Source organism: Podarcis vaucheri, assembly GCF_965113315.1.
Source record: "Podarcis vaucheri genome assembly, chromosome: 2".
Classification (NCBI taxonomy): Eukaryota; Metazoa; Chordata; class Lepidosauria; order Squamata; family Lacertidae; genus Podarcis; species Podarcis vaucheri.
The window spans coordinates 55,975,758-56,001,665 of record NC_138760.1 but is presented as its reverse complement, the minus strand read 5'-3'; the positions used below and the strand labels follow the sequence as shown (position 1 = coordinate 56,001,665).

Genomic DNA, 25,908 nt, shown 5'->3' with positions numbered 1-25,908 from the left:
ACTAGGTCAACCTCCCAGGGCAGGGAGTCCACAAGAAGGGCATCATCATTCTTCTTTAAGTCCCCGCAATTTTCAACATAGCACCACTTCGTCTACAACGCATATTCACATATGTGCGTCAAAAATACGGTGAACAATAGAACACAGGTATGTTTTGTATGTAATATATGTAATGTAATATTAAGTATATATTGTTTTGTAATGGATTTATATTTATAATAAAATGATAAAAAACACAGGTAGCCAAGAAGCTGGATTCCAATGGCCATCAGTCCCAGCCACTATGGGCAATGGTCAGTTGTTCCAGTTGTGGCCCAGCAATATCCTGGGGGTGGCACCATTTTTACTATCCTTGCACAAGAGCAATCGGTCAAGTTGTTTGGGACTATCATACAAATCTGATCAAGCTCCTTTCCTTCCTCCAGTGCTGGGGCGGTAAACAAATCCTTCAACGGGTTAATCCAAAAACTTTAATTCATTGCAGAACTGTAGCTTTCTTTCATCCACAGTACACTGAAGCAAGCAGTGATTACCTCATTAATATCATTCCCTTCCTGGAAATCACCCAGACTGGTGACTTAACAGATGCTTGCCTCTGTCAATGATAAAATATGAATCACTGGCTGGACACTGAGGGAACTGCTGTCACCAGAAAATGGCAGTGCTACAAGTCCACCATTGCCAGGTCAGGGGGAAGAACCCCTACTTGCAAAAAAACAACAAAAAACAACAAAAACCCCACATCTTCATCTAAGGTGTAACACATTCAACAATTCTACAATTAATACCTTTTGGCAATGGTATCAGGCCAACACAGATCAAAACAAACCAGACTAAAAATGTGTAACAATTGGAAAGCATGAAATGGAGATGCAAACAGAATGGAGACAAGCAATGTCAATGGGTACAATTAATACAGAGCAGAGAAAGGATATGAACTGCCCCAACTCCACATATTTGCTGACCCTCCCATTCACTGTTACAACAGTATGCACACTTTACAAAAAGCAAATTCCACCAAATCAATTCCCCTTAAAGTCATTCCTACATCCATTATTCCTCTGCTTCGCCTTCCTAAAGAAAGAAACCCTCTTTTCCAACTCTTTACACTTGGTAAACAACCCAGGCAGGTCAGCTCCTTCTGCCTCTGCCCCTTCAGTCCCTGTTCTCATTAAAGTTGCCTCGGGATGAATCAAGAAGACTGAAGTTGGGTTTCCAGCAGAGGGAGAAGCTTTCCCTGTTTTTAAACCACCATGCTAGTCAAAAGCCTAGTGCTTGCCGATCAGAAGGTCAGCGGTTCAAATCCCCGTGAAGGGGTGAGCTCCTGTTGTTCGGTCCCAGGTCCTGCCCACCTAGCAGTTTGAAAGCACGTCAAGTGTAAGTAGATAAATAGGTACCACTTTGGCAGGAAGGTAAATGGCGTTTCCATGCAGTGCCCTGGTTTGCCAGAAGCGGCTTAGTCATGCTGGCCACATGACCCAGAAGCTGTCTGTGGACAAACGCCGGCTCCCTCGGCCAATAGAGCAAGATGAGCGCCGCAACCCCAGAGTCGTCCGCGACTGGACCTAATGGTCAGGGGTTTACCTTTACTAGTCAAAAGCCAGCTATCCAACAGCACCTCTGAAAATGAACCAGATTCTCTCACTCATTTGTCCTCCGTGATCCAGGGGCAGCAGCAAAGTGTAAAGCTCATCTGATGCTTCAGAAGGAACATGCAGGGAATAAACCAGCATCTCATAGCCTTAAATTACAGCTGCCATCTTGAGGGCAAATGTCCAAAAAACAGAATCCATACTTATTTTTAGTATGCTTTTCCTCCTGCCCTCAAGATGGCAGTGCAACGTGCCATGTAAACTGATGCATCCAACAGGTTACACTGGCCATGCCTGGATTATTCTGAAGCACTGCAAAACAGCATGCATGAAATGCTGAATGAGACATTCAGTTTTATGTAGAAGACACCGCAGGGCTCCAAACAAAGACACAGATAGCATAACAAAAGTGGAAGGGCTCAAGTGCATTCTCCACAGGAATATATTTGAAACAGACATGCAAAGTATTTGTTTGCTTGCTTTTCTGATTAAAGAAGCCACCACCTAAACATTAAACATGCCATTTTCTAAAGACAATATACTCTCCCTGCTAGCTGTAGTTACTGCACGGGTTTTGGTGCTTGTAGCAAGCCCCTGTTGCTCAATTTTCCTGTAGAATTAAAGGATTATGCAACATTATCATCTGCTCACATTAAAATCGTGCTGGGCCATTTTATGGAGAAAGGATGTAAATGACTAACACACTTCCTGTATGGGAAGGCCATTAACATTTACAGCAGACACTGGGTAAATGATGAACTATCACTCATCACCACACTGCTCCTTTGTGTAGGGCAGAAAGGAGATATTAACATATCTCAAACTGAAGGGGCGACAATGATTTTGGGACGGGAAGTTCATGATTACAAAACCACTACCAAGCTTTTCACCATATATGACGATTTTCCTTCTTTCTGAACTGTGTTCCTTGCAACAGAAGATGGATAACAGACATTGGCTGCTGTGAATGACAGACCATCAACATGTAGCAGCACAGAGCTGGCTTTCTAAATTGGTGGTCCTGACATTAGGTCCTTACAAGGGAACAGGCTGAGGAATGGACTTTGGCCATTTTGATTCATCAGCACTCAGGAATTCCAATGCAGAAACAATCACATACTTGGTGATGGGTTGCACTGACTCTTTGCCTGTGTAGACCATGACCACATGCCCATCACATGAAACAGGTAACCGTTAACAACAAGCAACAGGCATAAAAATATAGTGATAAGACAACCCAGGTTCATATATGCTGAAGAATAAGATCAGGGATCTTAAAAACTGGAGAACATTTCAATCCCTTTGCAACAGAACAAAATGCCCCTACATTTCCACAAGAAGCTTAGAAATAATTTTGACTCAAGAGGCGTTTTCCAATTTCTAGTCTACTAACATCTGGCCTAGTAACCGAGGGAAAAGCAAAATCCGTTCTTGCCAGCCGTTCATTTAGTTGTTTCTTTTCCCTTAACATAATTTCAAATCCTCCATTCCAGTTTCAGAGCTGCAAAACTGTGTCATCAAGGACAACCAAACAATCTGTGACCAAAAGCCTGGAAACCTCCAGACATCCAGCCTTGTTTCTTTATAACACAAAACACCTGTGGCGGCTATAGACAGCTGAGATACTGTTTTGCTTGGAGTGGATTATTAGCTTTTCTTCAGCCACAAGCTTATGTTTTAAACTGCTGAATGGGAAGAATGCTGCTCTCGCCACCCCCACCCACCTACCCGGTCCTGTGTGATGTGGCAGCCCACTGCCGGGATGCAGGCAGAGTTGACTCCATGTGGTCTGTCTGATTTACTCGCTTGCTCGCTCGTTCTTCAAATAGCAGGGCGGGGGGGGGGTCAGGAACCTCTGCTGATTATTCTTATGTCCTTGGATTACTTAATGCACATAAGATTATTCACTAAATAAAAGCCCACAAGCTTGTTATAATGATACCATAAGGTGTAAGGTGATGTACTTGCTATCAAAGTGGCAACTCTTTAGTTGGCAACGATCACTCCCAAGGTTTTGCAACACTTTGTTCCCTGACTGTGCATTCAACATGGCAAAATTTGCCTGAGTTTGAGCACTGAGAGCATGTGTGGAGGTAGGAAATTGAAGAAATAATTTTAAAACTAGGGCTTCAGGTGTCAGTTAGCGACAAGTTGCGATAAGCAATGAGGAAGGGTGTGCTGGGATGAGACTGAATTTTATGAAAACCTATTTTCAATGTTTCTCTTCTATCAAAACTTTAAGACAAAGAAAGCTTAGAGCCAGCATTGCACAGCTTTAGAAATTTACAGTAGTTCCTTCAGCAGACCAAGTGCAACTGTGGAACCAAGTTCAAAGATAAAAGAAAGTCCTACCCACTGGTCATAACACAACAGGGAATGTGCCAGAGTCATAAATCAGAGTGATCACCATTTGAAAGGGTGCCGTGGTCAGGCTTTGTAAGTAGCAGTAAAATGACAGGAAACCCTTTGTACAACAATCTATACCATTCAGAGAATAAGAAAGCGGAAATGTGGTGTTAAGTATGAGTGTGGGATGCAAGTAGGTTCTCTTCAACCTTTTCCAAAATTTGTTGCTTAGATCCCTCAAAGAAGGAATGATAGGAATTAGAGATCAACATCAGCTGCAGGGCAAAGTGTTCCCTGTTCCTGACTTATAGATGCTGGTCACATGCAAACCTGTTTATTGAACTTTCATCCCTATTTGCTTGCAGGAAGGTTATTTGACATTGAATCAAGCAACTGCTAGCCCACACTTTTCAGTGCATTGCCTCATCCCTTTCCTAAAAAAATAATAAAAATCAACAAGACTTTTTGCATAAGTCCAATTTATTTCTGGAGGCAAGTGTTGCCCCCAGCAGTTCTTTACACTAGGCGAAGACACAGTATACAAAAGGGAAAGGCACCACAATACACCAAACCGTTAGAATTATGCTAAATTGATCACCAGCTCTTCCCATTTTGCTGGACAGACTGTGAAAATAGGGGTAGATGCCACCCCATGTTGTGGGTTTGATCACAAATGCAAACTTTCTGGTTGCTTGTTTTTTAGGAAATACAAGACAGTACCACAAGCCAGCCAGAAATGGTCCATCAGCTGGGAGTTACTGTACACATTTTCTGAAAATAAGATGTATCTGAGTATTACATGATTTATTGGCAACTTATTAGCATCAGCTCTTTTAACAACCACATAGTTTTGGAGGAAACTGAAAGAGGTCACAAAGGAACAACAATAGGAAGTTCTGGAGAATTACATTGGTGGAAAAATTAATGTACAAATCAGAATCACCAGTGAACAAAAGAAGATTGGCAGAGTCATATCAGACTGGTATGACTATTGCTGTATTATATACTTTAATCTGGAATTCTTGACTTAAGATTGGAATGATATACCATCGTACCTTGGCTCCTGAACACCCTGGAAGTCAAACGTTCCAGATCCCGAACGACTGAAAACCAGGAGTGTTCCGGTTTTCGAACGTTCTTTTGGAAGCCAAATGTCCGAAGGGGCTTCCGCGGCTTCTGATTGGCTGCAGAAGCCGCGCTTTGGAAGTTGAGTGTTTTGGAAGTATATAAGAATATACGGGGCGGACAATTTTCCAACTAACTACATGCTCCATGCTTTTGAAATTACATGTCTGTTATAGTCTATGTATTTGTCTATATTTATTTACTTATTGTAGCAAAAAGTACTCATAATTTTCCAAAACTGCTGAAGGGGGGGGGGGCAAAGTATTAAAAAAACAAAAACCGAACCAGAAATCAAATGCTAGCTGGAGTCTTAAAGAATAGCAAATCAATTCACTAGTTCAAATAAAATGTAGGGTTTTTTCCTCCCAAGTTCATTTTTATACATAAACAATACACATAAAAAGGATTGTTAAATGCATAAGGATATTGCTAATTGCTTCAACCACCTAAAAGGCACTTACCTGGGAGTAATCACTACTTAACCAGTAGGACTTTAAGTAAATATGCATAGGATTGCACTGTTAATGACCATACTGGAAGGAGCCTATAGGAGAACACGGAGCATCTCATACATCGATGAACAGTAGGTAAAGCAAGTCAAAAATAGAAGCTATAAAGGATGGCAACAGCATGAACACCGTAAGGAATTTCCTATGAAGTCACTGGAAACCTTATACATATAGCTATAAACTGCTCTAACTAGCTTAAGCATAAGAAAAATGTACAAAGACTGCAGCTGGAAACAGCAAAAAATAAATAGCATAAAAGCTGCCCCCAGAAATGCACTGGCAACACATTAAAGCCAACTTCAACTACTATACTGCACTGACCTCAGCTCTGACACCCACCCAATTAAATCTAATGAAAAGAGAAGTAAATCAGCCTGAAGCTGTTACAGTCCACAGTGGGGGTGGATGAGTAGTTGTGGTACGGCTCGGGTGAGGCTGCCTATTCCAATGTGCAGAAAGCAAATGGCCTTGCAATGTCTCCTCTTCAGCACTCTCCTGCTCAAAAAAGGCCTTTCGTCTTTTGGCACTGCTTGCCATTGCTCCCCTTGTCGTGCCTGCCATGGATTCACCAACAGCAAGAAGTTGGGGCTCATCTACAACTTTGCTCCGAGCTTTTTAGGCACAGGTCTGTGCTTTAAAGCGCCATGTCCAAGCACTTTTTCTTACTTACTTTCTTTTTGCCCTGGCACTTTCCCTGCAAAAATCCGCTCTTTAGCACTGAATTGGAACAAAAGGCAATTCTGGTTTTCTGCGAGTTCCCCAACCATGTCACTAGTTGAAACCACACAAAGACAATGAAGCCTATCTGGTGGCACAGTGAAGGAGCAGCCACCATTGCAGTCTCAGGAAACTAGTTTGAAAGTATATGTATATAAAATTTATATTGTAAACCCACGCTGCAAAGTTCTAACAGAAAGGGAAGAAAATAAGCTGGGAAGAGAGTTTCATCCTAATGAATGAAACCTCTAGTGTGCTGAGAAAAACAGTTCTGTTTCTGTCACCTTTACTATTCTAACAAGTTCTTGGGAATACATTTGAAACCCAGTTTATAGTTGCTTTGTGCTCTGAATGGGCTTATGATCCTTCTGCAGACTGCTACAGACCCCTCTCTCCCCTGGCTCTTACCATTCCCTGCCTCTGTTATGTGGGCTGAGAATGAGAATGTCAGGAGGGGGACTGCATAAAGTAGACCACAGGCACTACTCCCTGCAATGCTTAAGTCACTGGCTTGGGAAGCCTTGCCGGTTTAAAGAAAAAGGGTGGTAGGATAGGGTGGTGGGGAGGAGGCTGTTCCCTTTGCCAACTAAGAACGTGCAAAAAGAATGAAGAAAGGGCTTGTTTTCAGGGGGGTGGAGAGTAGACTGTTAACACGTCTCACCTACTCCCACCCCTACCATGAAGAGAATTGATGACTATTAATGAAGTTGCCTTGGGTTTTTTTTAAGCAGGTTTTTTTTATACTCTATTAGTAAAATAAACTCCCCAGTTAAGTTAACTGGGGAAAAGAGGAAAGAGAAGATTGAGGATGTAATCCTATAAACATCTACCTACGAGTAAGTCCCCCTGAGTTCAGTGGGACAGACAGATTATAAACCATGGGTAGGCAAACTAAGGCCCGGAGGCTGGATCCGGCCCAATCGCCTTCTCAATCCGGCCCACAGACGGTCCAGGAATCAGCATGTTTTTACATGAGTAGAATGTGCCCTTTTATTTAAAATGCATCTCCGGGTTAATTGCGGGGCAAAACATAGTCCGGCCCCCCACAAGGTCTGAGGAACAGTGGACTGGCCCCCTGCCGAAAAAGTTTGCCGACCCCTGTATAAACGTTCCAATCTGTCTGCCCAAAATTCCAATACTGGATTTTTTAGACATAATGTATAGTAAATAATTTCTAGAACATAGGATTGTATCCAATTAAGTTGTCTTGCTAGTAGTGCAAGGACTCCCTGCCTGTACAATGGGGCATCTTCTCCCTGCATGGTCCCAGATTTATTCTGGGGGCTCCCCAACCCTCCATAGCAGATGGGGGGGGGTCATAAGAAGAGGAAGTCCCATTGAGCCAACGGAAGTCCTTGCGCTAATGCTGTGACTTCATTGGTCACAGATCCCTGTATATAGTTTTCACCACTTAGAATTACAATTAAGTGGTGTACAAATCTGTAACATAAAAGGAAAAAGTTACTAAAACTTTTAGAAGTTTTAGAATATTAATTGTCATTTATTTATCAACAATAACAAATGTTGGCTTATAAGTATAATTTAAATTTTATCAGTTTTTAAATGAGTGGCTTTGTCACATCAACTGAAATGTAAACAGCAAGAGGAAATTCTGTAGCCCTGTTAAGTACTAGCTTCATACCTGAAAGGCTAAAGCTGAAACAGGAAAAAAGTTAGACATGCCTCTCTCCCCATCCCCCTCAGCAAATTGAGACTTTTTTCTTTATAGCCAAGAGCAGACATGCAGTTAGCTTCTGTTTTATGGAACTGGAGAGGAGACAGACAGGGTTTTTTTAAAAGACAATTTCTTTAGCAGAATCATCAAAAATGTCTGACTCCTTCAACTATACACCAGTACAGTATATAAAAGCCAGAGATAAAAGAGCAGCATTGTACAGACGGCAATTGCCAGAAGTATCCCAGACTTGCCTCAAAAGGATATTAGGAACAGTTCAACTGAGCCAGGATGCCATTATTAGCAGACTGAAGTCTTGTAAGAAGGCAGGAATACCTCAAGTTATTTCTCAGTGGGGACCCAAACTGCCAGATGCATAGAAAGAATCATTGCAACCATTTTTTTGTTGACCAACTAAACTCAAAACATGGATGGGCCAACAAAAAAATGGCAATAACAATTATTTATAACGAAATGAAAGCTCCCATACCTTTTAGGCAAACATTACATAGCTGATAATGAGCTTTGCCTTTCCCTGTAGCTGGACAATAAGAGACACAGCTGGGGACCAATTTAAGGTAAGTAATAATTATAGCTGAAAACACAAAATAGCATGCTACTTGTTTCTAATTGGTACCCACCCCAATATAGTACTCTACTTCCTGAACAAAAAAAGCCCCTGAACCCAGGGAGAGAGCACATGGACTGTGTTAGGGTCCAAGCAAATGAAATAAAAAGGCATGTACATCCAATTATAACCCTTGGTACTCACATCCTATTCTACCTGTTGCAGTTCATAACTCATGTTATCCAACTCTAAGAGCAGGCTCATGAAAAGCAGCTAAAATCACCAGAAAACACTTCCGTGCAGTTCCTTCTTGTGGAGCTATCTAACATGGTTAGAACAATTCCTATGTGGGCGCAGCGATCATAGAAGTGACCAGCAAGGTAAGAAGAGCCCTGCTGGATCAGGTCAAAGCCCAGCAGTGACCAGCCAGATGCCTCTGGAAAGCCCACAAGTAGGACATGAAAGCAGACCCAAGGTGGATCCTATTTTTACAGACGTGCCACAGACCACCTGAGTGAACATAGAAAGCCCTTAAAACAACATGTTAAACCAAAAGGAATGTGTGTGTAAATATATGTTTGTTGCTTTGTCCCAGTATCTCAAGTTGTTACAATTTTTTCTCCAGAAAGAAACATGAATTTCAATTAAAACAAGTGTGAGGACTGGTAGACAAACAAGATCCATGAGGACAGGTCAATGCTAAGAGCCTGGCTATAGAGCAGGGGTCGGCAAGGTTTACCTCGCCTGGGCCGGTTCACTCCAGCGGAGATCCCTCCATGGGCTGGAGCGCGTGCGCCCACAATTTCTACATTTGTGCAGACTCGATTTCCAGCGTCTGCACAGATGTGATTTCCGGTGCCGCAGAAGTGAGTCCCCGCTCCATGCTGCGCCGGTTTAGCGCAGTGTCCGGGGACTTGCCAAGTGAGCGGCTCGGTTCCAAGGTGGCTCGTGGGCCGGTTTAACGACCCCTGTGGGCTGCTTGTGGCCCATGGGCCTTAGGTTGCCAACCCCTGATACAGAGATCTGATTTCACCTGTGTACAACATGTCCCCTTCTATACCTGCAAAAAGTGAAGCTCTTCTAATCAACATCCAGTGTCTGGAACACCTTCCAGCTGCAAATGAGCATGCGAGTTGAAGTCTATAGAATGTGTAACAAATGCAAACACAAAATGGGGCAGTTACCAGGCATTTAAAACATCATACACAGGAAAAATAATCAATATGCCCTACATAATTAATCACAGCAGACTACCATGGGTAAATTACTCTCTCTGGAAGAAAAATTTTGTGACAGAACGACAATGAAACAAAGAAGATAAATAGTCTTCCAGTCTCACATGCTTCCTTTCCACAATCCTACTATAATCAATGAACCTTTTCTCACAAGGCTGACCCCTAAAGTCATGAATACCTAAACTAGAAAATTCTGCCCTTCTTCAACTGTGTCCCTGTTCAGTTGAGCAGAACTCAAACGAATGAGATTTCCAGAACCAGTCAACTTCTTAGGCACGTAGACTGCTTTTATCCTGGAAGTTTCTTCCTCAACACTAGTTGCTCCCAGTAAATTTTTGGGGGGCCACTTCACACACGCATGTTATATTATGTGATTGTTCAATAACATATGACTCACAGCTGAATTTGTAAACAGACCCCATTATGAAACACTGTGTGACTACTGTGGTATTTGATCTGTGATATATCTGTGAATGAGCCAAGTTCTCACTGCAGTCCTCAAAGTGATAAAACGTGCACGAGTGAACCAACTTTTTATTGTCTCACCACCCCACCTCTGTCAAATTACCATTCCTTCCTCATTTTCTAATTATTATACTGATTCTTAGAGGCTCAATTACAACAGGGATGGAGGACCTCTGGTCTTCAGATGTTCGACTTCCAACTCCCATCCTCCCCAGCTAGCAATGCCAATTGTCAGAGATTAGGAAAGCTGAAATCTGGCAAAATCTGGAGGTCTGCTCATTTCCCACCCCTGTTATAGGCTCTTATCTCCCAAAGGTCTAAGCAAGAGAAGAACTACCATATTGGCTTCACTCCTCCCCGCCCCCCAAAAATTCTGACAGTGAAAAGTTAAAGTGCGGCTTAAATCCGTGACCTTACAAAAATTGGCTTTTATGATATTGCTGCTGAAACAGACATACGGTAAAACAGAACGGGTGTGAGTGCCTGCAGAATTTTAAGGGAGAAGCTTATATTCAGGGGCGTCTTATATTCAAGCCAATACGGTAATCCTATTTGCTTCTTTCATTCATAACAACAACAATAATAATAATACAATTTTATTTATATCCCGCCCTCCCCAGCCGAAGCTGGGCTCGGAGCGGCTAACAACAATAAAAGTAATACAGCATTCTAAAATCAATTCATTTGAAAATCAATTCAAAATCAAATTAATGGCAACCATTGGGCTAGAGTTTTGTGAGGATTACCAAAGGAGGGGGTCAGACTGTGCCTTGGCAAAAGGCCTGGTGGAACAGCTCTGTCTTGCAGGCCCTGCAGAAAGATGTGAAGTCCCACAGGGCCCTAGTCTCTTGTGACAGAGCATTCCACCAGACCGGGGCCATGGCCAAAAAAGCCCTGGCTCTGGTTGAGGCCAGCCTAACCTCCCTGTGGCCCGGGACCTCCAAGACGTTTTTGTTTGAAGACCGTAAGGTCCTCCATGGGACATACCAGGAGAGGCAGTCCCGTAGGTACGAGGGTCCTAGGCCGTATAGGGAATTGGTAAATTTTCTAGCAACAGTGTTTCACTGAGCAAGTTTATAAGGAAGCTTTCAGATGTTTTGTCAATTGGATGCAACCAGTGGTGTTTGTGCCCATGGGAAGTGTCACTTCAAACACACTCATATAGAATAGGATGCCACATATTTTACATCACAATTCTTTTTTCCAGAAAGTCCCCCTTGGTTACTCTATCCACACATTAAACACCCTTCCCTACTTCTGTGGCAACAACAGAAACGTGTGAGTGTATGTGGTAAAACCAACTTTAAAGCGGCATCCTTATTACTGGAATTCATTTGTTCCAAAAAGTGAACTTGCCCCATTCTTGTTGTTTCCCCCCCCAAAAAAGATTTATTAGTTTTCTCTTATAACACAGAGACAAAAACATAAAAGAAAAACATAACATTTGACACAACATAAAAACTTAACAATAAAAACACACAAAATAAAAAAAGAATTTTTTCTTCTTATTCCCTGGTGTATTTACTTTGCTAAAAGACTTCCTCGACACCCTCCAATCTGAATTTCATCCTATGACATATTTAGCAGTTCCCAATTTCATATTTATAACATCAGTATCTTCTTTCATTACAAACTTCTTAACCTTACTTCCAATTTTCATCCATGATAATCTTTATTATTAATCTTTTTCTAATCCCTTAGCCTAATCTGTTACTTCTAGGGATTTCCTAATTATCTTATATTACAGTATCTCACTAAATATTCTTTAAATTTCTTCCAGTCTTCTTGTGTTTCCTCCTCTTTCTGGTCACGAATTCTTCCAGTCAGGTCAGCCAGCTCCAAAAAGTCCATCATCTTCATCTGCCATTCTTCTATTATCGGTATTTCTTGCAATTTCCATTTTTTGGCTAATAAAAGTCTTGCTGCTGTAGTGGCATGCAAAAACAGTCTAACATCCTTCTTGGGCAATTCCAGTCCTGTTATTCCAAGTAGAAAGGCTTCTGGTTTCTTAATAAATAGATTTTTCAACATTTTTTAAAATTCATTATAAATCTTTTCCCAGAAGTCTTTCACCTTGGGACACGTCCACCACATATGAAAAAAGTGCCTTCTTTCTCTTTACATTTCCAACATAAGTTATCATTAGTGTGGTAGATTTTTGCTAGTTTCAACGGGGTTAGGTACCATCTATGCATCATTTTCATAATATTTTCTTTTAATACAGTACATGCCATGAACTTAACCCCTTTCTTCCATAACCTCTCCCAATCTTCCATCATTATATTGTGACCCACATCTCTTGCTCAATCAATCATAACAGATTTAACTTGTTCATCCTTTGTATGCCATTCCAACAATAAATTATACATTTTAGAGAGATTTTTAACATTTGTATCTATCAATTCCGTTTCCAATTTTGATTTTTCAGTTGCAAAACCATTTTTCTTATCAAGTTTATACAATTCATTAATCTGATGATATTGTAGCCATCCCCCCAGTTTATCTTTAATTTGATCAAATGGTCTCAGTTTTAATCCATCCTTATTTTTGAATAGTAAATTCCCCCATTCTCGGACTGATCAAAACCATCAGAAAGAATCTTGGGTGCTGCTTATTTTCAATATTTTGCTCAGTGGGTATTTGAGCTTTGACAGTTAAATTAGTCATCCAGGAAGAGACAGAGAACATAATCTCTAGAGCAAATTGTTACTTCCCACTTTTTCCCCCCAGCAAAAGATAATAAGTACTTCTGTACTTTTACAGAAGTAACAGCTTTTTCATCAGTCTAGCACCCACCTGGGTGGGTGGTCAGAACTGTCACAATCTGAACTTTGTTTTGCCGAAAAGGTGGGTTAAGGAAAAAGAAAAGGAAAAAGTGCCTAGCTAAGCAGGCCAACAGTTCAGCCATTCTCGGCTTAAACCACAAAGACTCCGCTCTGTCACACACCTTTGGTTCCTCATGGAGGCTCTCTGCCAAAATCCTTAACTAGCCAAGCAGGCAGATGCTGGATCGAAGATTACTCCATGCAGCAGCAAATCTTTTGAACATGCAAGGGTCATGGGAAACAAATCACGGTATGAATCCAAAAATTGTAGGAAAGATAAAATAAAAGGGATGGTTGAAAAACAGGAGAATATCAGTAAGCTGTCTATTCTTCCTAACTGATACTGGCCATGGATTCAGCTAGCACACTTAATCATGCATTTTTTAAATTTATATCCCGTTCTACCATTTACATGCTCAAGATGTCCAACAAAATTACACTTATACCACGAAAAGTTATTCTATCGTATGAAAAACAAAAAGGGATCACATCGTGATGTTCCATATTAACCCAACATAAAAACTGATCATGGATGTTCGGCTAAGGCCAAAAGTACCATAGCTTTGCCCCTCACATCATAGCCCCCACCTTGCAAGCTTCATTTTATCGTCAGGAAACTTAACAACTTTTGAATACAACAGCAAGGAGAAGAAGATAAACGTGCTGAAGTTCAGGAACAAAGAGGGGAGAGTCAGTGTGTATATTGTAGTCAGTAGCACCCTTTACATTCATCAGTGCTACCCTCTCATTTCATGGAGCCTAGTGTCCTAAGCAAACTCCACATTTTACCCAGGAATTGGGGTCAGAAGTGGAATTAGATGCTGAACCTTGGCCCTTTAAACCAGTGCTGCCACTGCTTCATTTCAACCAACTCCTGAAGAAGCAGAAGGCACCTGGCAACCAAGTGTTTACTCTGGGACAAAAGAGGACCCTTTCTCCCTTTGGCAACTAACTCCCCCCATTCCTCTTTAATTATCTTCATTCTACAGTAGTTTAAATAAAGTGGAATGGCAACTACAGGATCAGCAACGTATTTGAAAATGATCCAGAGCAGATACCTATGAAAACATTTCAAAGTGTGTAATAAGCCACAGGAATTCAAACTGAGCCTGTGGAGAGGAACAAAGCTCTATGTTTTCTCTAATTTCTTTCCCCTTGATCTATGGCCTCAGTAAAAGACAGTTATTACCTTTGGCATCAACAGGTAGCACAAAAAGTATCATGCTCTGTTACTAACGGTAGAATACAAACACTATTAGTTGTCAAATAAGCATCCCATAGATCACAGTATTACAGCCACTGCCATTAACTGCTAGTGATGAAAAGGATTTCCAAGTTACAGAGCTTTAAAAACGCTGTGCGCATATAAATCTTCTAATTCAAGCCTAGTAAATTAGCAGCATTTAACTTGTATATATTTCAAGCAATTCCAATATGCAGATTATTAATATGATCTCGTGCATCTTCCTAAGAACCACAGCATTCTTGTGCCTGAGAATTAAATTTGTACACTTAAGCAATAGTGTAAAAGACTTGATGCAGTTCTAGAAATGGGAAGGGCAGCTTGCTGGAACCAATTTGATGGAAACTCATCATGTTTTCCTTTCTCCAACATGTTTATTTAGCTGCCCCCATACTACCAAGTCACTGGAACGCATGAATCAGAAGCATCATGTACAATACGGTGTCCCCATATTTCTTAAAAGATTCTCAGTCAGTGCAAGGTTGTATCTCAGAGGAGGCCATCATTTGCACAAACTTGAATAAACCAAAGAAAAGCAGGCAAGCCCACACTGCTGGCGGGTCGAAGTACCCAAGGAAGAGATATGATTAAGCATGTGCAGTAACCAGATTCTGCAATCTAAGGCTCATCAGTGCTAAGCCCATGAGAAGGATGCAAAAGGAAGGCTACTGGAATAATACACAACTCCCCAGATAAGACAAAATGGGATCTAGTTTCCAGTTTTAAATGGACTGGGTTTCCCTGGAATCAAGGTGAAGACCAAATGTTAAAAGTGCTGTTTTCGATTTAGCAGAGGCTTAGCAAGCACTATATATTACAGTATTGCATGCTACTTGGAAAACGGTGATACAACTGTGCATGTGTGTATTTGTTCATCACATCAAACTTGAAGTACAATTTCAGGTTTTCTGTTCTGCCACAGGACAGAGAGAGAGTGAGAGTGAGAGTGTAAGAGTGTGAGAGTGAGAGTTTGTGTATGTGTGAGTGAGTGAGAGAGAGAGAGAGAGAGAGAGAGAGAGGTTTCCCCTCTGCATCCCCTCCATTAGCTTAGTGTAGATCAATCTACAACATTATAGGAGCTTGTTAGCAAAAGGTATTCTCTGTTACAGTCTATTTCTTTTAGATTATCCGCTTTGTAAAGGAACTGTATTCAGAAAAAAACCACCTTTCTGTGTAAGGTCTCACAACATTCCCTGGCTCTTAGGCCATAGTAGCTACTCACACTTCACAGAGAAAAGACAAGAGCTTTGCTTTGTTGCCCTAGCATTCAGTCAACCACAGGTTCTTTTCACTTGCAAACATCAGAGTGTACACATGCATGCATGTGCATAAACACACCCCTTCACAGGGAAGCCTTAGTTTGATTTTACACACTCCAATGGTCTGCCATGCTAAGAAAAAATACAGGGAGAATATTGCTCATCTCAAATATTTTGTAATATTTGTGTAAATATAATAGTATTAGCTTCCACTGTGAACAGGTTACACATTTCTAGTGATCTTCAAACATTCAGAGTAATTCCCTTAGGTGCACCAAACATACAACTTTAAACTTTTACCAAAAAGGCCCATTAATTGGTTAAAGATTCCCGTTTGGGTATGGTATAACGGATTTCACTAACAGTAATTCCTTGCCTAACAAAAGCTGTGTGTCTTTTTCCTTCTTTCAAGTTCTTGGCACAGCGCTGTACCCACATGACACACCACACAAAACTCCAATTCTGGCATTAGTGCACAGAATAAATGGGTTGCTAGGATCAGCAAAAAATGAGCACTGCAGAGTGCATAAGGCAATTAATAATTTCCCTGAAAGCCTCACATTTTTCACTCCATACAGATCCAGTCATCAGACATGTCATGGGAGCTACAGAGAGATATTTATACTCCTTTTATTTAGACACTGAATCATAGAATTGTAGAGTTGGAAGGGACGCTGCGGGTCATCTAGTCCAACCCCCTGCAATGTAGTAATCTCAACTAGATTGTACATGACAGATGGCCATCCAACCTCTGCTTAAAAACCTCCAAAAAAGAGAGGGATTTTTTAATGAAGCCACACTGATTCTTTAGAGTCCACCCATACTCTTCCTTGTTGGAATAGTCTGCATTTTGCCTTCAATATGTCACCTTTAAAAAACTCCCATCTACCTTGGATTCCCTTCTCTTTGAATATTTCTGACCATGTGATCTCACCCAGCACCTCCTTAAGCTTTTTGAAATCAGCCTTTAAGAAGTAAAGAGTGCATGTCCAACTACACTCAGATTTCCCTTGCCTCTGAATCATTAAACCAGGGAGGACACGATCACTTCCTTCCAAGGTTCCCATGCTTAATATACCCACTGAGATCATTTAAAAAGTTTTTTATTGCACATTCCCTTGAAACAACTGTAGTAAGTATCTCTGTGCTATTTACTCTTACAGAACAGGTGAGCTAAGAAAATGAAATGCAGCAGCTACTTCTATTGTTCTTCCATCACTGTGCACACAAAAGAACTGAGCATGCTACTAAGATAAGTGCTGTAGAATAACTCCTATGTGATTTTATTACTTAGATTTAATGGTACTTGTTTCAACAGGTCACAATTCACACATGTGCACAGGGCCAAAAATAAATCAAACCTTTCATTTGACAGCTGATAAGGATAAGGCATGAAAAGAAGAAGAAACTAATTCCCAGTAATGTTAATGTTTAATGTAACGCACCGTGTTTTGGAACTGAACAAAATTGACAAATATAAAAGACCATTATATCAAATAAAACAATAAACATGGCTGGTGCTACATTTAAAAAAAGGGTGTGAATAACTTGGCACCTTTTAAAAACTTAAGCAAATCTTTTTAGCTTGCCATTGCTATTTCTGTAATTTGTGTTTAAGATTATTGACCATTTTCTTCTTTGACACATTATTCTGAAAATATTTGCTTAAGAGAATGCAAAGTTACATATAACAAAAAGTAGTTTCGGTTGTGTGTACTGTTTTGTTTTGTGCTTTGTTATGTTTGATAAGTACCGTATTTTTCGCTCTATAACACGCACCTGACCATAACACGCACGTAGTTTTTAGAGGAGGAAAATCCGTAGGCATGCCACCCGTAGGCATTCCCTCCATAACACGCACAGGCATTTCCCCTTACTTTTTAGGAGGAAAAAAGTGAGTGTTATGGTGCAAAAAATACGGTAGTTTCTCTTCCTTGCATTTTGTTTTCATTTCAGTACCTCTAGCCTGTTTTGTTTACTCTGCTTAGTTTTTGAGAAGGATAATTGATCTGATTAGTCAATAAAGTCAGCGAGAATCTCAGGTTCATTTTTAAAACCATAGTCCCTTTTGCAAGTGGCATTTAGAATACAACTAGGTAGCCACCCTCAAGCACAAATTGTAGCATAGCAGCATATGGTTCAGCCACAGGTTTTGAACCAGACTGTGGTGAGAAGAGAGACAGACTCTTTGGAAATTAAGTCAAATAATCCAAGCCACACCTCCAAACCCAGCCAATCCCTGCCCATGGTTAATGGACCTCCAGTAGGTAAGGGATGATGTGATATTGGTGTCTCTTATCATGGTCTGAGACAGCAACTATAGAACATGAGACAGGTTTTTGCTGCCAGACTCCACTAGCAGTAGACTAGCTGGACTTCTTTGCTGTAGTTTTTAATTAAGTGGCTGTGGGGTTTTAGAACATTAGCTCACACTTCAGGCTTCTTCAACTAAGAACCAGGGAGGGACAATTAAATTTTACTGTAGCAGTGTAGATGTGAAGAGCTTCTATATGCAAATATATCATACATCACTCCCCCAGAGAGTGAGGGAGGAGAGGAAATACTATCTCACTCTTGAAAGCCAAAAGCCTAATTTTTTAAAAGTTGCCCTATCTTCAGGTTCACAGCACATGTGTTTCAAAATAAGTATTTTTCCACTGAACACCCACCTTAGGTGATGGTGAGCTTCCACCACGTCACTCTCAGAATTGGGAAACAAACAGACAGACACCGACCGCCTTCTCTTGGATATGTTCACAAAAGACTACTTCGTCAATGAAGTCACATACAGAGAGAGAGATTATGGTGTATTTTCTTTTAAAGGACAATTGGGAACCAAAACTACATATTCAGAATTTTCGTGAATATGGGCTTCCTTGCACTTGGAAATTGCACTTTTTTACTTCTGTCCACATAAAAAAAAATATCTACATACAAAAACAAGGGACGAACCTCCTAACCTAGACTTCTCCCTGACGTGTTAGCATTAAAAAGATGCAGAGACTTGTTTTTGTGTGGGATTGTCCAAACAGGTAGTCCACACCAGCATTTGGAAGATGCTGCTGCAGATGTTAGGGCTCTGGAGTCCTGCCCACGAGCTAAGTGTTTTGCTACTGATTTATCTCCAACCAAGGCAATAAACTTGATCATTTTGAGCCTACCTCTCCAAATGGTTTGGGCTCAAGGTTTGGGAACCCCTAGGGTTCAGCTGTCTTTTCACAAATAATACATGCCCATGCCCACTGAACTGCTCTCCCTCTTCCAAACAGTTGCCCTACAAATGCTGGTGCAATTATACAACAACGTGTTCCCGTTTTCTGAACAGGAACCTGCTTTCACATGTAAAAGGTTTTGAAGCTTATGTTGTTATGAATGCAAAAAGGGTACCCGTGACTAAGGCTACGGGTTGTAGATATTCAGTGGGCCTACTTTGAGTAAGACTTGGTTGGCAACAACTCTATATTCCCCACCACCACCATCATGTCCACCACCAGTGCTTTTTTTCTGGGAAAATAAGTTCCAGTGCTCACCATGAAATTGTTACAGAAGCGTGGCACTTACCTTAACAACAAAAACAAAGAGGTGCCAGTACTGTACTGTGTACCCTTGAGTACCCCCTGGGGGGAAAAGCACTGCCCACCACACATTTTACACAAACACAGACAATCCATGCCCAGTAATGTGTTGAAAGCTGGATCTCTGCTTCTTTTAAATCTTCAGTTTAGGTAGTAGTAAATTGAGTAGTAGTAATGGAGCTGTTATGATCTTGGATTTAAAAAGAATTTCCCCAAAGCTATGTACTTTTGATGTGTTTCTCTTATGTGCAAATTGCTTAGTGCTGCTTTAGCAGCCTGGCAGTTTTTTATGGAGGTATTTCTCAAATAAATTTCCAAAAGTAAGAATCAGATGGGATACCATTCACAGCAGTATATACAAGCAGCAGATAGTTAGTGTGTCTGTCTGTTTAAGCCAATTCCAAACCTGGCTGGCCTGCTTTGGCACCAGAGCATTTGGTAGAATGAGCTCTCTGCTAGCTGCCAATGCAGGAAAGCTATTAATGGATCAAGACCAAGGAGCCAGCTTTCAACTAGAGTGTAATACATCATTATTATGTATTAGGGAGAATTCAGGGGAAATATTTCTAAGATACTGCAGCTCCAAAGTGACTGGAATAAGCATATTTATGACTATTCCCCCTGCCCCTTTAAGATTTCTTATTTAGAAGATTGCCTGCTTTATAGAACTTGCACTGCTACCATACTGGGAAGTAAATTACTAATATTGGGGTTCATCTACTTCACTCCTGCCTTTAAGCATTATGCATCCTCTTAAAATCTGAATAAATAAGTAACAAAACAGCATTTATAAATGAGGAACAGGTACTGCTAGCAGTACCACAAGATAATATCCCTGCTGCAAAGGGATTTTTTTTGTAATGACTTCTTAAATAATTAGTATTGAAGACTATCAAGCATTTGAGTTATTGTTTCAAAATGATAACAGTAAACTCCTAGGCTAGAATAGCAAGTGTCGAGTCTACAAGAGATCCAGTGTGAAGGGTTTTTTATTGTTTTGTCATGGGGGGGGTGTGCTATATTATTTTGTTTATATGCTGACAACAATGAGGTCACAGGGGCCTCATAGCCAAACTATGGTTACCATAAACAAGCAAGAATGCCGGTTCCCAGAAAGACATTCGTGGCTGTTTTACTGCTCCCCTAGTCCTGCTGCTGCTGTGTTGGGAGGTAAGCTTAGTGTTTTGACCCCCACATCTGCTCTGGAGGCTTCACCCAACTCTCCAGAGCAGGTTTTTGGTATGTGAGGGCACTGTGGGGGCAGGCGGGAGGATAAAAAGGGGACAGTGTGGGGTAAATCTGTTCCACAAACAGGCAGACACTGCTGGAAATCATCCCTGGCATTTATACTGAGGGGCAGTATAAACAGATGAGAAAAAGGTGAGTTGTGCTCATAAACCTTCCCAATGGGTGGAAACAGACCGAGAGATAAGGATAGGCAGAGACATCTCACTGCATCCCACCCCAGTGTCAATACTATGGTCATTGGAAGTGACGCACGCCTACAGTCAAAGAGAGAAGGATCAATTATGGGGCCTTCCTCTAGTTATTTCAGGTGGTATACCAACAGCAATGGCTGTAGTGAATAATATACAAGTAACATTAAGCTGTTAGGGCATGTCTATACAGTCTCACACGAAATATGGATTACTTGTTAGGATGTAACTCAAGGTGTGGACAAGAAGGTAAGAATACGAAACAATCCCACCACCCTAATTCATACAAGTAAGGAAAAGAAAAGCCACTATGAATCAGATCACTGTTCCCCACCTGCACTCCCAAATTTAGTAGCAGTTATGGTAGACAGGACATACAGCTGGCAGCTCTAAATGGGGGGCAAGTGAGCTCTCTAATCAATTTTTAGCTGCAGGTGAAGAAGATGGAATTAAATTAAATGCTATACTCTAGACCTACGTCCATTATGGTTATCCTTTTTCAAAAAAATGAAAATCCCACCCGCAACAAAGCAGTGAACTAATTCAGCTTGTGGGTGAATGACCAAAGGAAACCTTCAGCATAATGGGAGGCAGCCTCTTGGTGCACATTACAATTTATTCTCATGCCATGTATAATGTTTCCACCATATCTGCCAAATGGATCAGTGGCCAAAATAACTTTGGCACATTGAATGCCCAACCCCATTTTGACGGCAAAAGCACTTTGCTTCCAGGGTGGTGACACGTACATCGTATCGCCTGGCACAGCACAACATGAGCTAATAGGAAAAAGGTCTGTTCTATGAGAACCATTCCTCCATCTGAAACAATCTAGGAGAGAATATCAAGTTTGTAACACGTTGATCCAGATATTTTTTTTCTAAAACAAAAAATTATGGCTCACTAGTATAAGGCAGTATGAAATTTGGGGGGGGGGGTGAAAAGGAGAAAGAGGCCAGAAACCAAAAGAGCAAATACAAAGCAAACAGGATTCATGAAAGTACAAGTATCATAAAAAAATGATTTTGATTTCCATTGGAATTAGAGTACAATTCAGCAAGTTCATTCCATTCAGGCCACTGATTACAATCTCAGGTACTTATCAAGTCTTCAGTGACCGCAAAGCAGCATTCATTGCCCCACCCCATTTTGTTTCAACAAGAACAACCATGTGAGGTAAGTTAGGCTGAGAGATAGTGACTAGATCAAAGTCACGCAGTGAGCATGGTAAGTGACATCAAGAATCACAAGGCAGAGAAACCAGAAGAAGAGGAGGAGGAGGAGGAGGAGGAGGAGGAGGTGGTTTGTAATTGATATCCCGCTTTAACACTCCCTGAAGGATTCTCAAAGCGGCTAACATTCTCCTTTCCCTTCCTCCCGCACAACAAACACTCTGTGAGGTGAGTGGGGCTGAGAGACTTCAGAGAAGTGTGACTAGCCCAAGGTCACCCAGCAGCTGCATGTGGAGGAGCGGAGACGCGAACCAGATTACGAGTCCACCGCTCTTAACCACTACACCACACTTCAATCTCCCAGGACATTCTATACAAGATCTCAAAGTAACTGTCTTATTACAAAAGAATTTCAGAAATAGACTGGAAAGAGAAGTTGCTGAATTGCAACTTATTACCAACCTTAAAACCATGGAAAGAAAAGACCTGGTCTGAATAAAGACATTGGATTCTTATCTCATTATACATGATTTTTAGCCATCTCACCCCTTGCTTTTTCCTGTAAGACCAATTGCAGTCGTTAACAGTCGTCAACAGTTTACCACACCTATCAGCCAATCACCCATTCGAACCACCCTTCTGAGTAATACTGATACCCCTCCCCATCCTCTCAATAAATATAAGGGTCTGGTGACTTCTGTTTCAGTGTATCTGAAGCAGTGTGCATACACACGAAAGCTCATACCAATAACAAACTTAGTCTCTAAGGTGGCTACTGGAAGGATTTATTTTTTTTGTTTCGACTACGGCAGACCAACATGGCTACCTACCTGTAACATGATAATTGAGGATTTGAACATGGTCTCCTGATGCCTAGTCTAACACACTAGCCTCTATACCTCTCTAATGCATATGAGTCAAGTCCTTTGAAACTTAATTGTGTTTAAGTGATCTGAAAGTGCTCTCTGTGATGTAACTGCTGGTGGTCCATTCATATTACAGTACAGCAAACATAATGAAGAAACCACAGATAACAATTGCAGCACTTATCTGTTCTATTACTATAGGTAAACAAAAATAAATGGCTGATGAAGAACCTTCCCAAGCTGAGATCTTGCAAGTACACCTTCTCTCCTCCACCCAGTCTCAAAGGAACTTGAGTGATCCAATAGATTTTTAGCCTCTGAACAATTGTATTTAATCAATTTTGTAAACCACCTTTGCAGACTCCAGGTGAAAAAAAAAGTTGTTGCAAGGCACTCGATCAAGAAACCAGTCCTTAGGTTTGGGACTTGCTATAATGCCCAGATTCAGATCACGAGGCTATGGAAGCAATTTTAACAGGTGCTCACTTGGGATTTTCCTCTCGTCTATGCAGCCGAGTTTGTGTTCTGGCTCATAAAGCACAGCTAGTGTCCTTGGCTCATCTCCCTTTGGAAAACACACGCTTCATCTTATGTCCAGAACTAGATAGGAATATTCTGCATGGCTTTTGCCACCAACTTTCAGATCAAATCAGACCTTCCATGAGGCCTAGGCGATATATCAATAAATCGCCCAGGACCAGTATGAGGAGCAGACCGCAATGTTGGCTTCACTCAGAGGTATATCACTGGTGAAACCGCCACAGCTCCTGAGTCCCTCTGCTAGTGACTTCCCCCAGCGAGCGTTACTAGCAGAGCGACTCAGGAGCAGTGGCGGTTTCACCAGCGATATATCGCTAAGCGAAGCCACCATCCCACTCTGCCCTCATACTGCGAGGCGCCAATACAGCTTGTTCTTCCCTCTGCATCTTTAAACTGCTCAGCTGAGGAATGTGCGGTTGCCATTCCCCTCAGCTGAGCAGTTAAAGGATCTTCCAGCCTGGCACTGGCTTCCACGCAAGCAGGGGGAACACTGGGAATGGCTCAGCTAAGGATTGGGAGCCCTCCCATGCCCCAGCTGAGCCGTACAAACAAGCTGTGTTGTCCCAGCCTGCTAGGCACTGGGGTGAAACCGCCTCAGCTCCCGCGGTGAGACCTGCGGCAATTTCACCGGGTGCCTTGCAGGCTGAGGCCAATGCAGCTTGGTTTTTCAACATTGTGGTATATCGCCAGATATTTGTTGACAGATTGTGCTGGTGATATACCACAATGCTGATATCGGCCAGCCCTACCCTCCATCGTGGTTTTGTCTACCCTTAGCAGCATCCGAACCACCCTCCTCAAAAATTAACTTATTACATATGAAAATAACAAAACCACTGGGCAAAAGTAGGAGAGAGAGAGAGAGAGAAAGTTATGCATTAAAATTGAAACTGGGTATCACATTTGTGCTGCAGAAAAACAAGAAAACTCTGTAATATAATGTATTCTCTTTCCAGAAACCTGCAATGCATTATGCTGCCAATAATGCTGTGCAATGAATTAATTCTCTTTCTACATTCCATGGTGTGCATTACTGGCAAAATAATTCATTAGGGTCATTGTTCACTGAGAAACTGGAGAAAGGAGCTGAATGAAGGGGCTTGTATCAAAATAGGAATCCTAACCACTGGATACTAGACGCACCAGACTCACAAAAACTTTGTGACCACCAGTTTACCAGAAACGGATTCCATTCACAATGAGCAGGAGCTAAATGAAATGTCACTTAAAACGATGGACCCAAACACACACTCTGCATGTGCCAAGTAACCACATCACACTACGGCCTGAAACATTTGGTATCAACAAACACCCTAATTCAGCATGCTAGACATTTAGACACTATTAAGCTAATATCCAAACTCTGAAGCACCAGAAATAAAGCATCACCAATTCAACACAATTTTGGAAAAAATTAATTCCTCATTCTACAATCATTTAAGGCAGCAAAGCAACATCTGAAGCAGTAGTGGGTATGAAAACTAACACTTTCCAAACAACTGGCTCCCCCCTTTTTTTTTTACTGAAAGCTACTTTAAGGCATGTAGGAAAAAGACAAAATTCACATATACATTATGAAGACATGAGCATCTTGCAACTTTTAGAAATGTGATTTAAACCGGAGCTTGAAGACAAATGGGGCGAACTTTCAAGTCAAAATCTAACACGCAAGGGATTAAAATAAGATAAATCCTGATAAAATAAACAAGTGAGCCTTTGCCCAATTGTACAGATCCACCACACCTTCACAGCAAATGGTTTGTGTTACTTGCATGGCAAGTGGGGCAAAGTCTACTAGCCACCTTCCTTGTTTATCAAACACAGCTCCATCCTTGTCTTAACTGTTAGATACAAGTGACTCTACTGGACACAGAAGGCCCATGGAACGCACGAAGGAAAGACTGAGGGAATCCAGACTACATCTAGGTTTCCTCAAGAGCAGGCCAAAATGCATCAGTTGTGACCTTGCACGTGAATCTTATGCCCAACCCATGTAACTCAAGTCGAGAAGCACTTGGGCTTAACTTAGGGTTTATATGACGCTTCAGAGAAAGCAAGGTCTCCTCCGCAACGAAGCAGTTGCAGTTTTAAAGGCCACATTCACATGCTGAGCATGGAAGACCCAGAGCAACTCTGGCAAAGTTGTGAAGTAGCTTTTTGCTGCTGCTTCTCTCATTTATTTCCTACACGTCTAATCTCCTTTTTGGCCAAACTGAATTTCAAAGCAGCTGGCAACATTAAAATCAATCCATAATACCAAGTAAAACCTCCAATAAAGGCAGCAGTCAAAAATAAAACTCAAACACACAAAAAGGAAACAGGAGCAATAAAACATAACCCGGTTCCAGTAAAACTTTGAAGTCCAATATCTGCAGTGAACATCAAAACATGTCTTTAAAAAGCATTTCTGAAGAGGAAGATCTTAACTTTAGTTATCTGGCAGCCTCCTTGCATTTGGGAACATGTCCCCCCCAACCCCCAAGCTCGCCCTCTTCTGTACTCGGGAGGTTGTAGACTCTCCTTCCTTGGAGGTTTTCCAGCAGAGGTTGGATAGCCATCATGGATGCTTAAACTGAGATTCCTGAATTGCAGGGGGTTGGACTTGATGACCCCTGGGGTCCCCCTACAACTCTACAATTCTATGATACTATCCTGCTCCAGCATGTCTGGAACCAAGAGGGTGGTTCTCAGAAAGAAGGAAAGGTGTGACATGGATCATCATTAACGCTGGCGCTTCCAATAAGCATGGAAAACCATAGG

At 41.5% G+C, this 25,908-nt stretch overlaps 1 protein-coding gene across 4 annotated transcripts in view; it reads right to left on the bottom strand.

Moving 5' to 3' along the window:
* SH3PXD2B (SH3 and PX domains 2B) overlaps positions 1-25,908 on the bottom strand; it is a 108,864-nt gene that overhangs the window by 61,305 nt on the left and 21,651 nt on the right. The window lies entirely within an intron of this gene.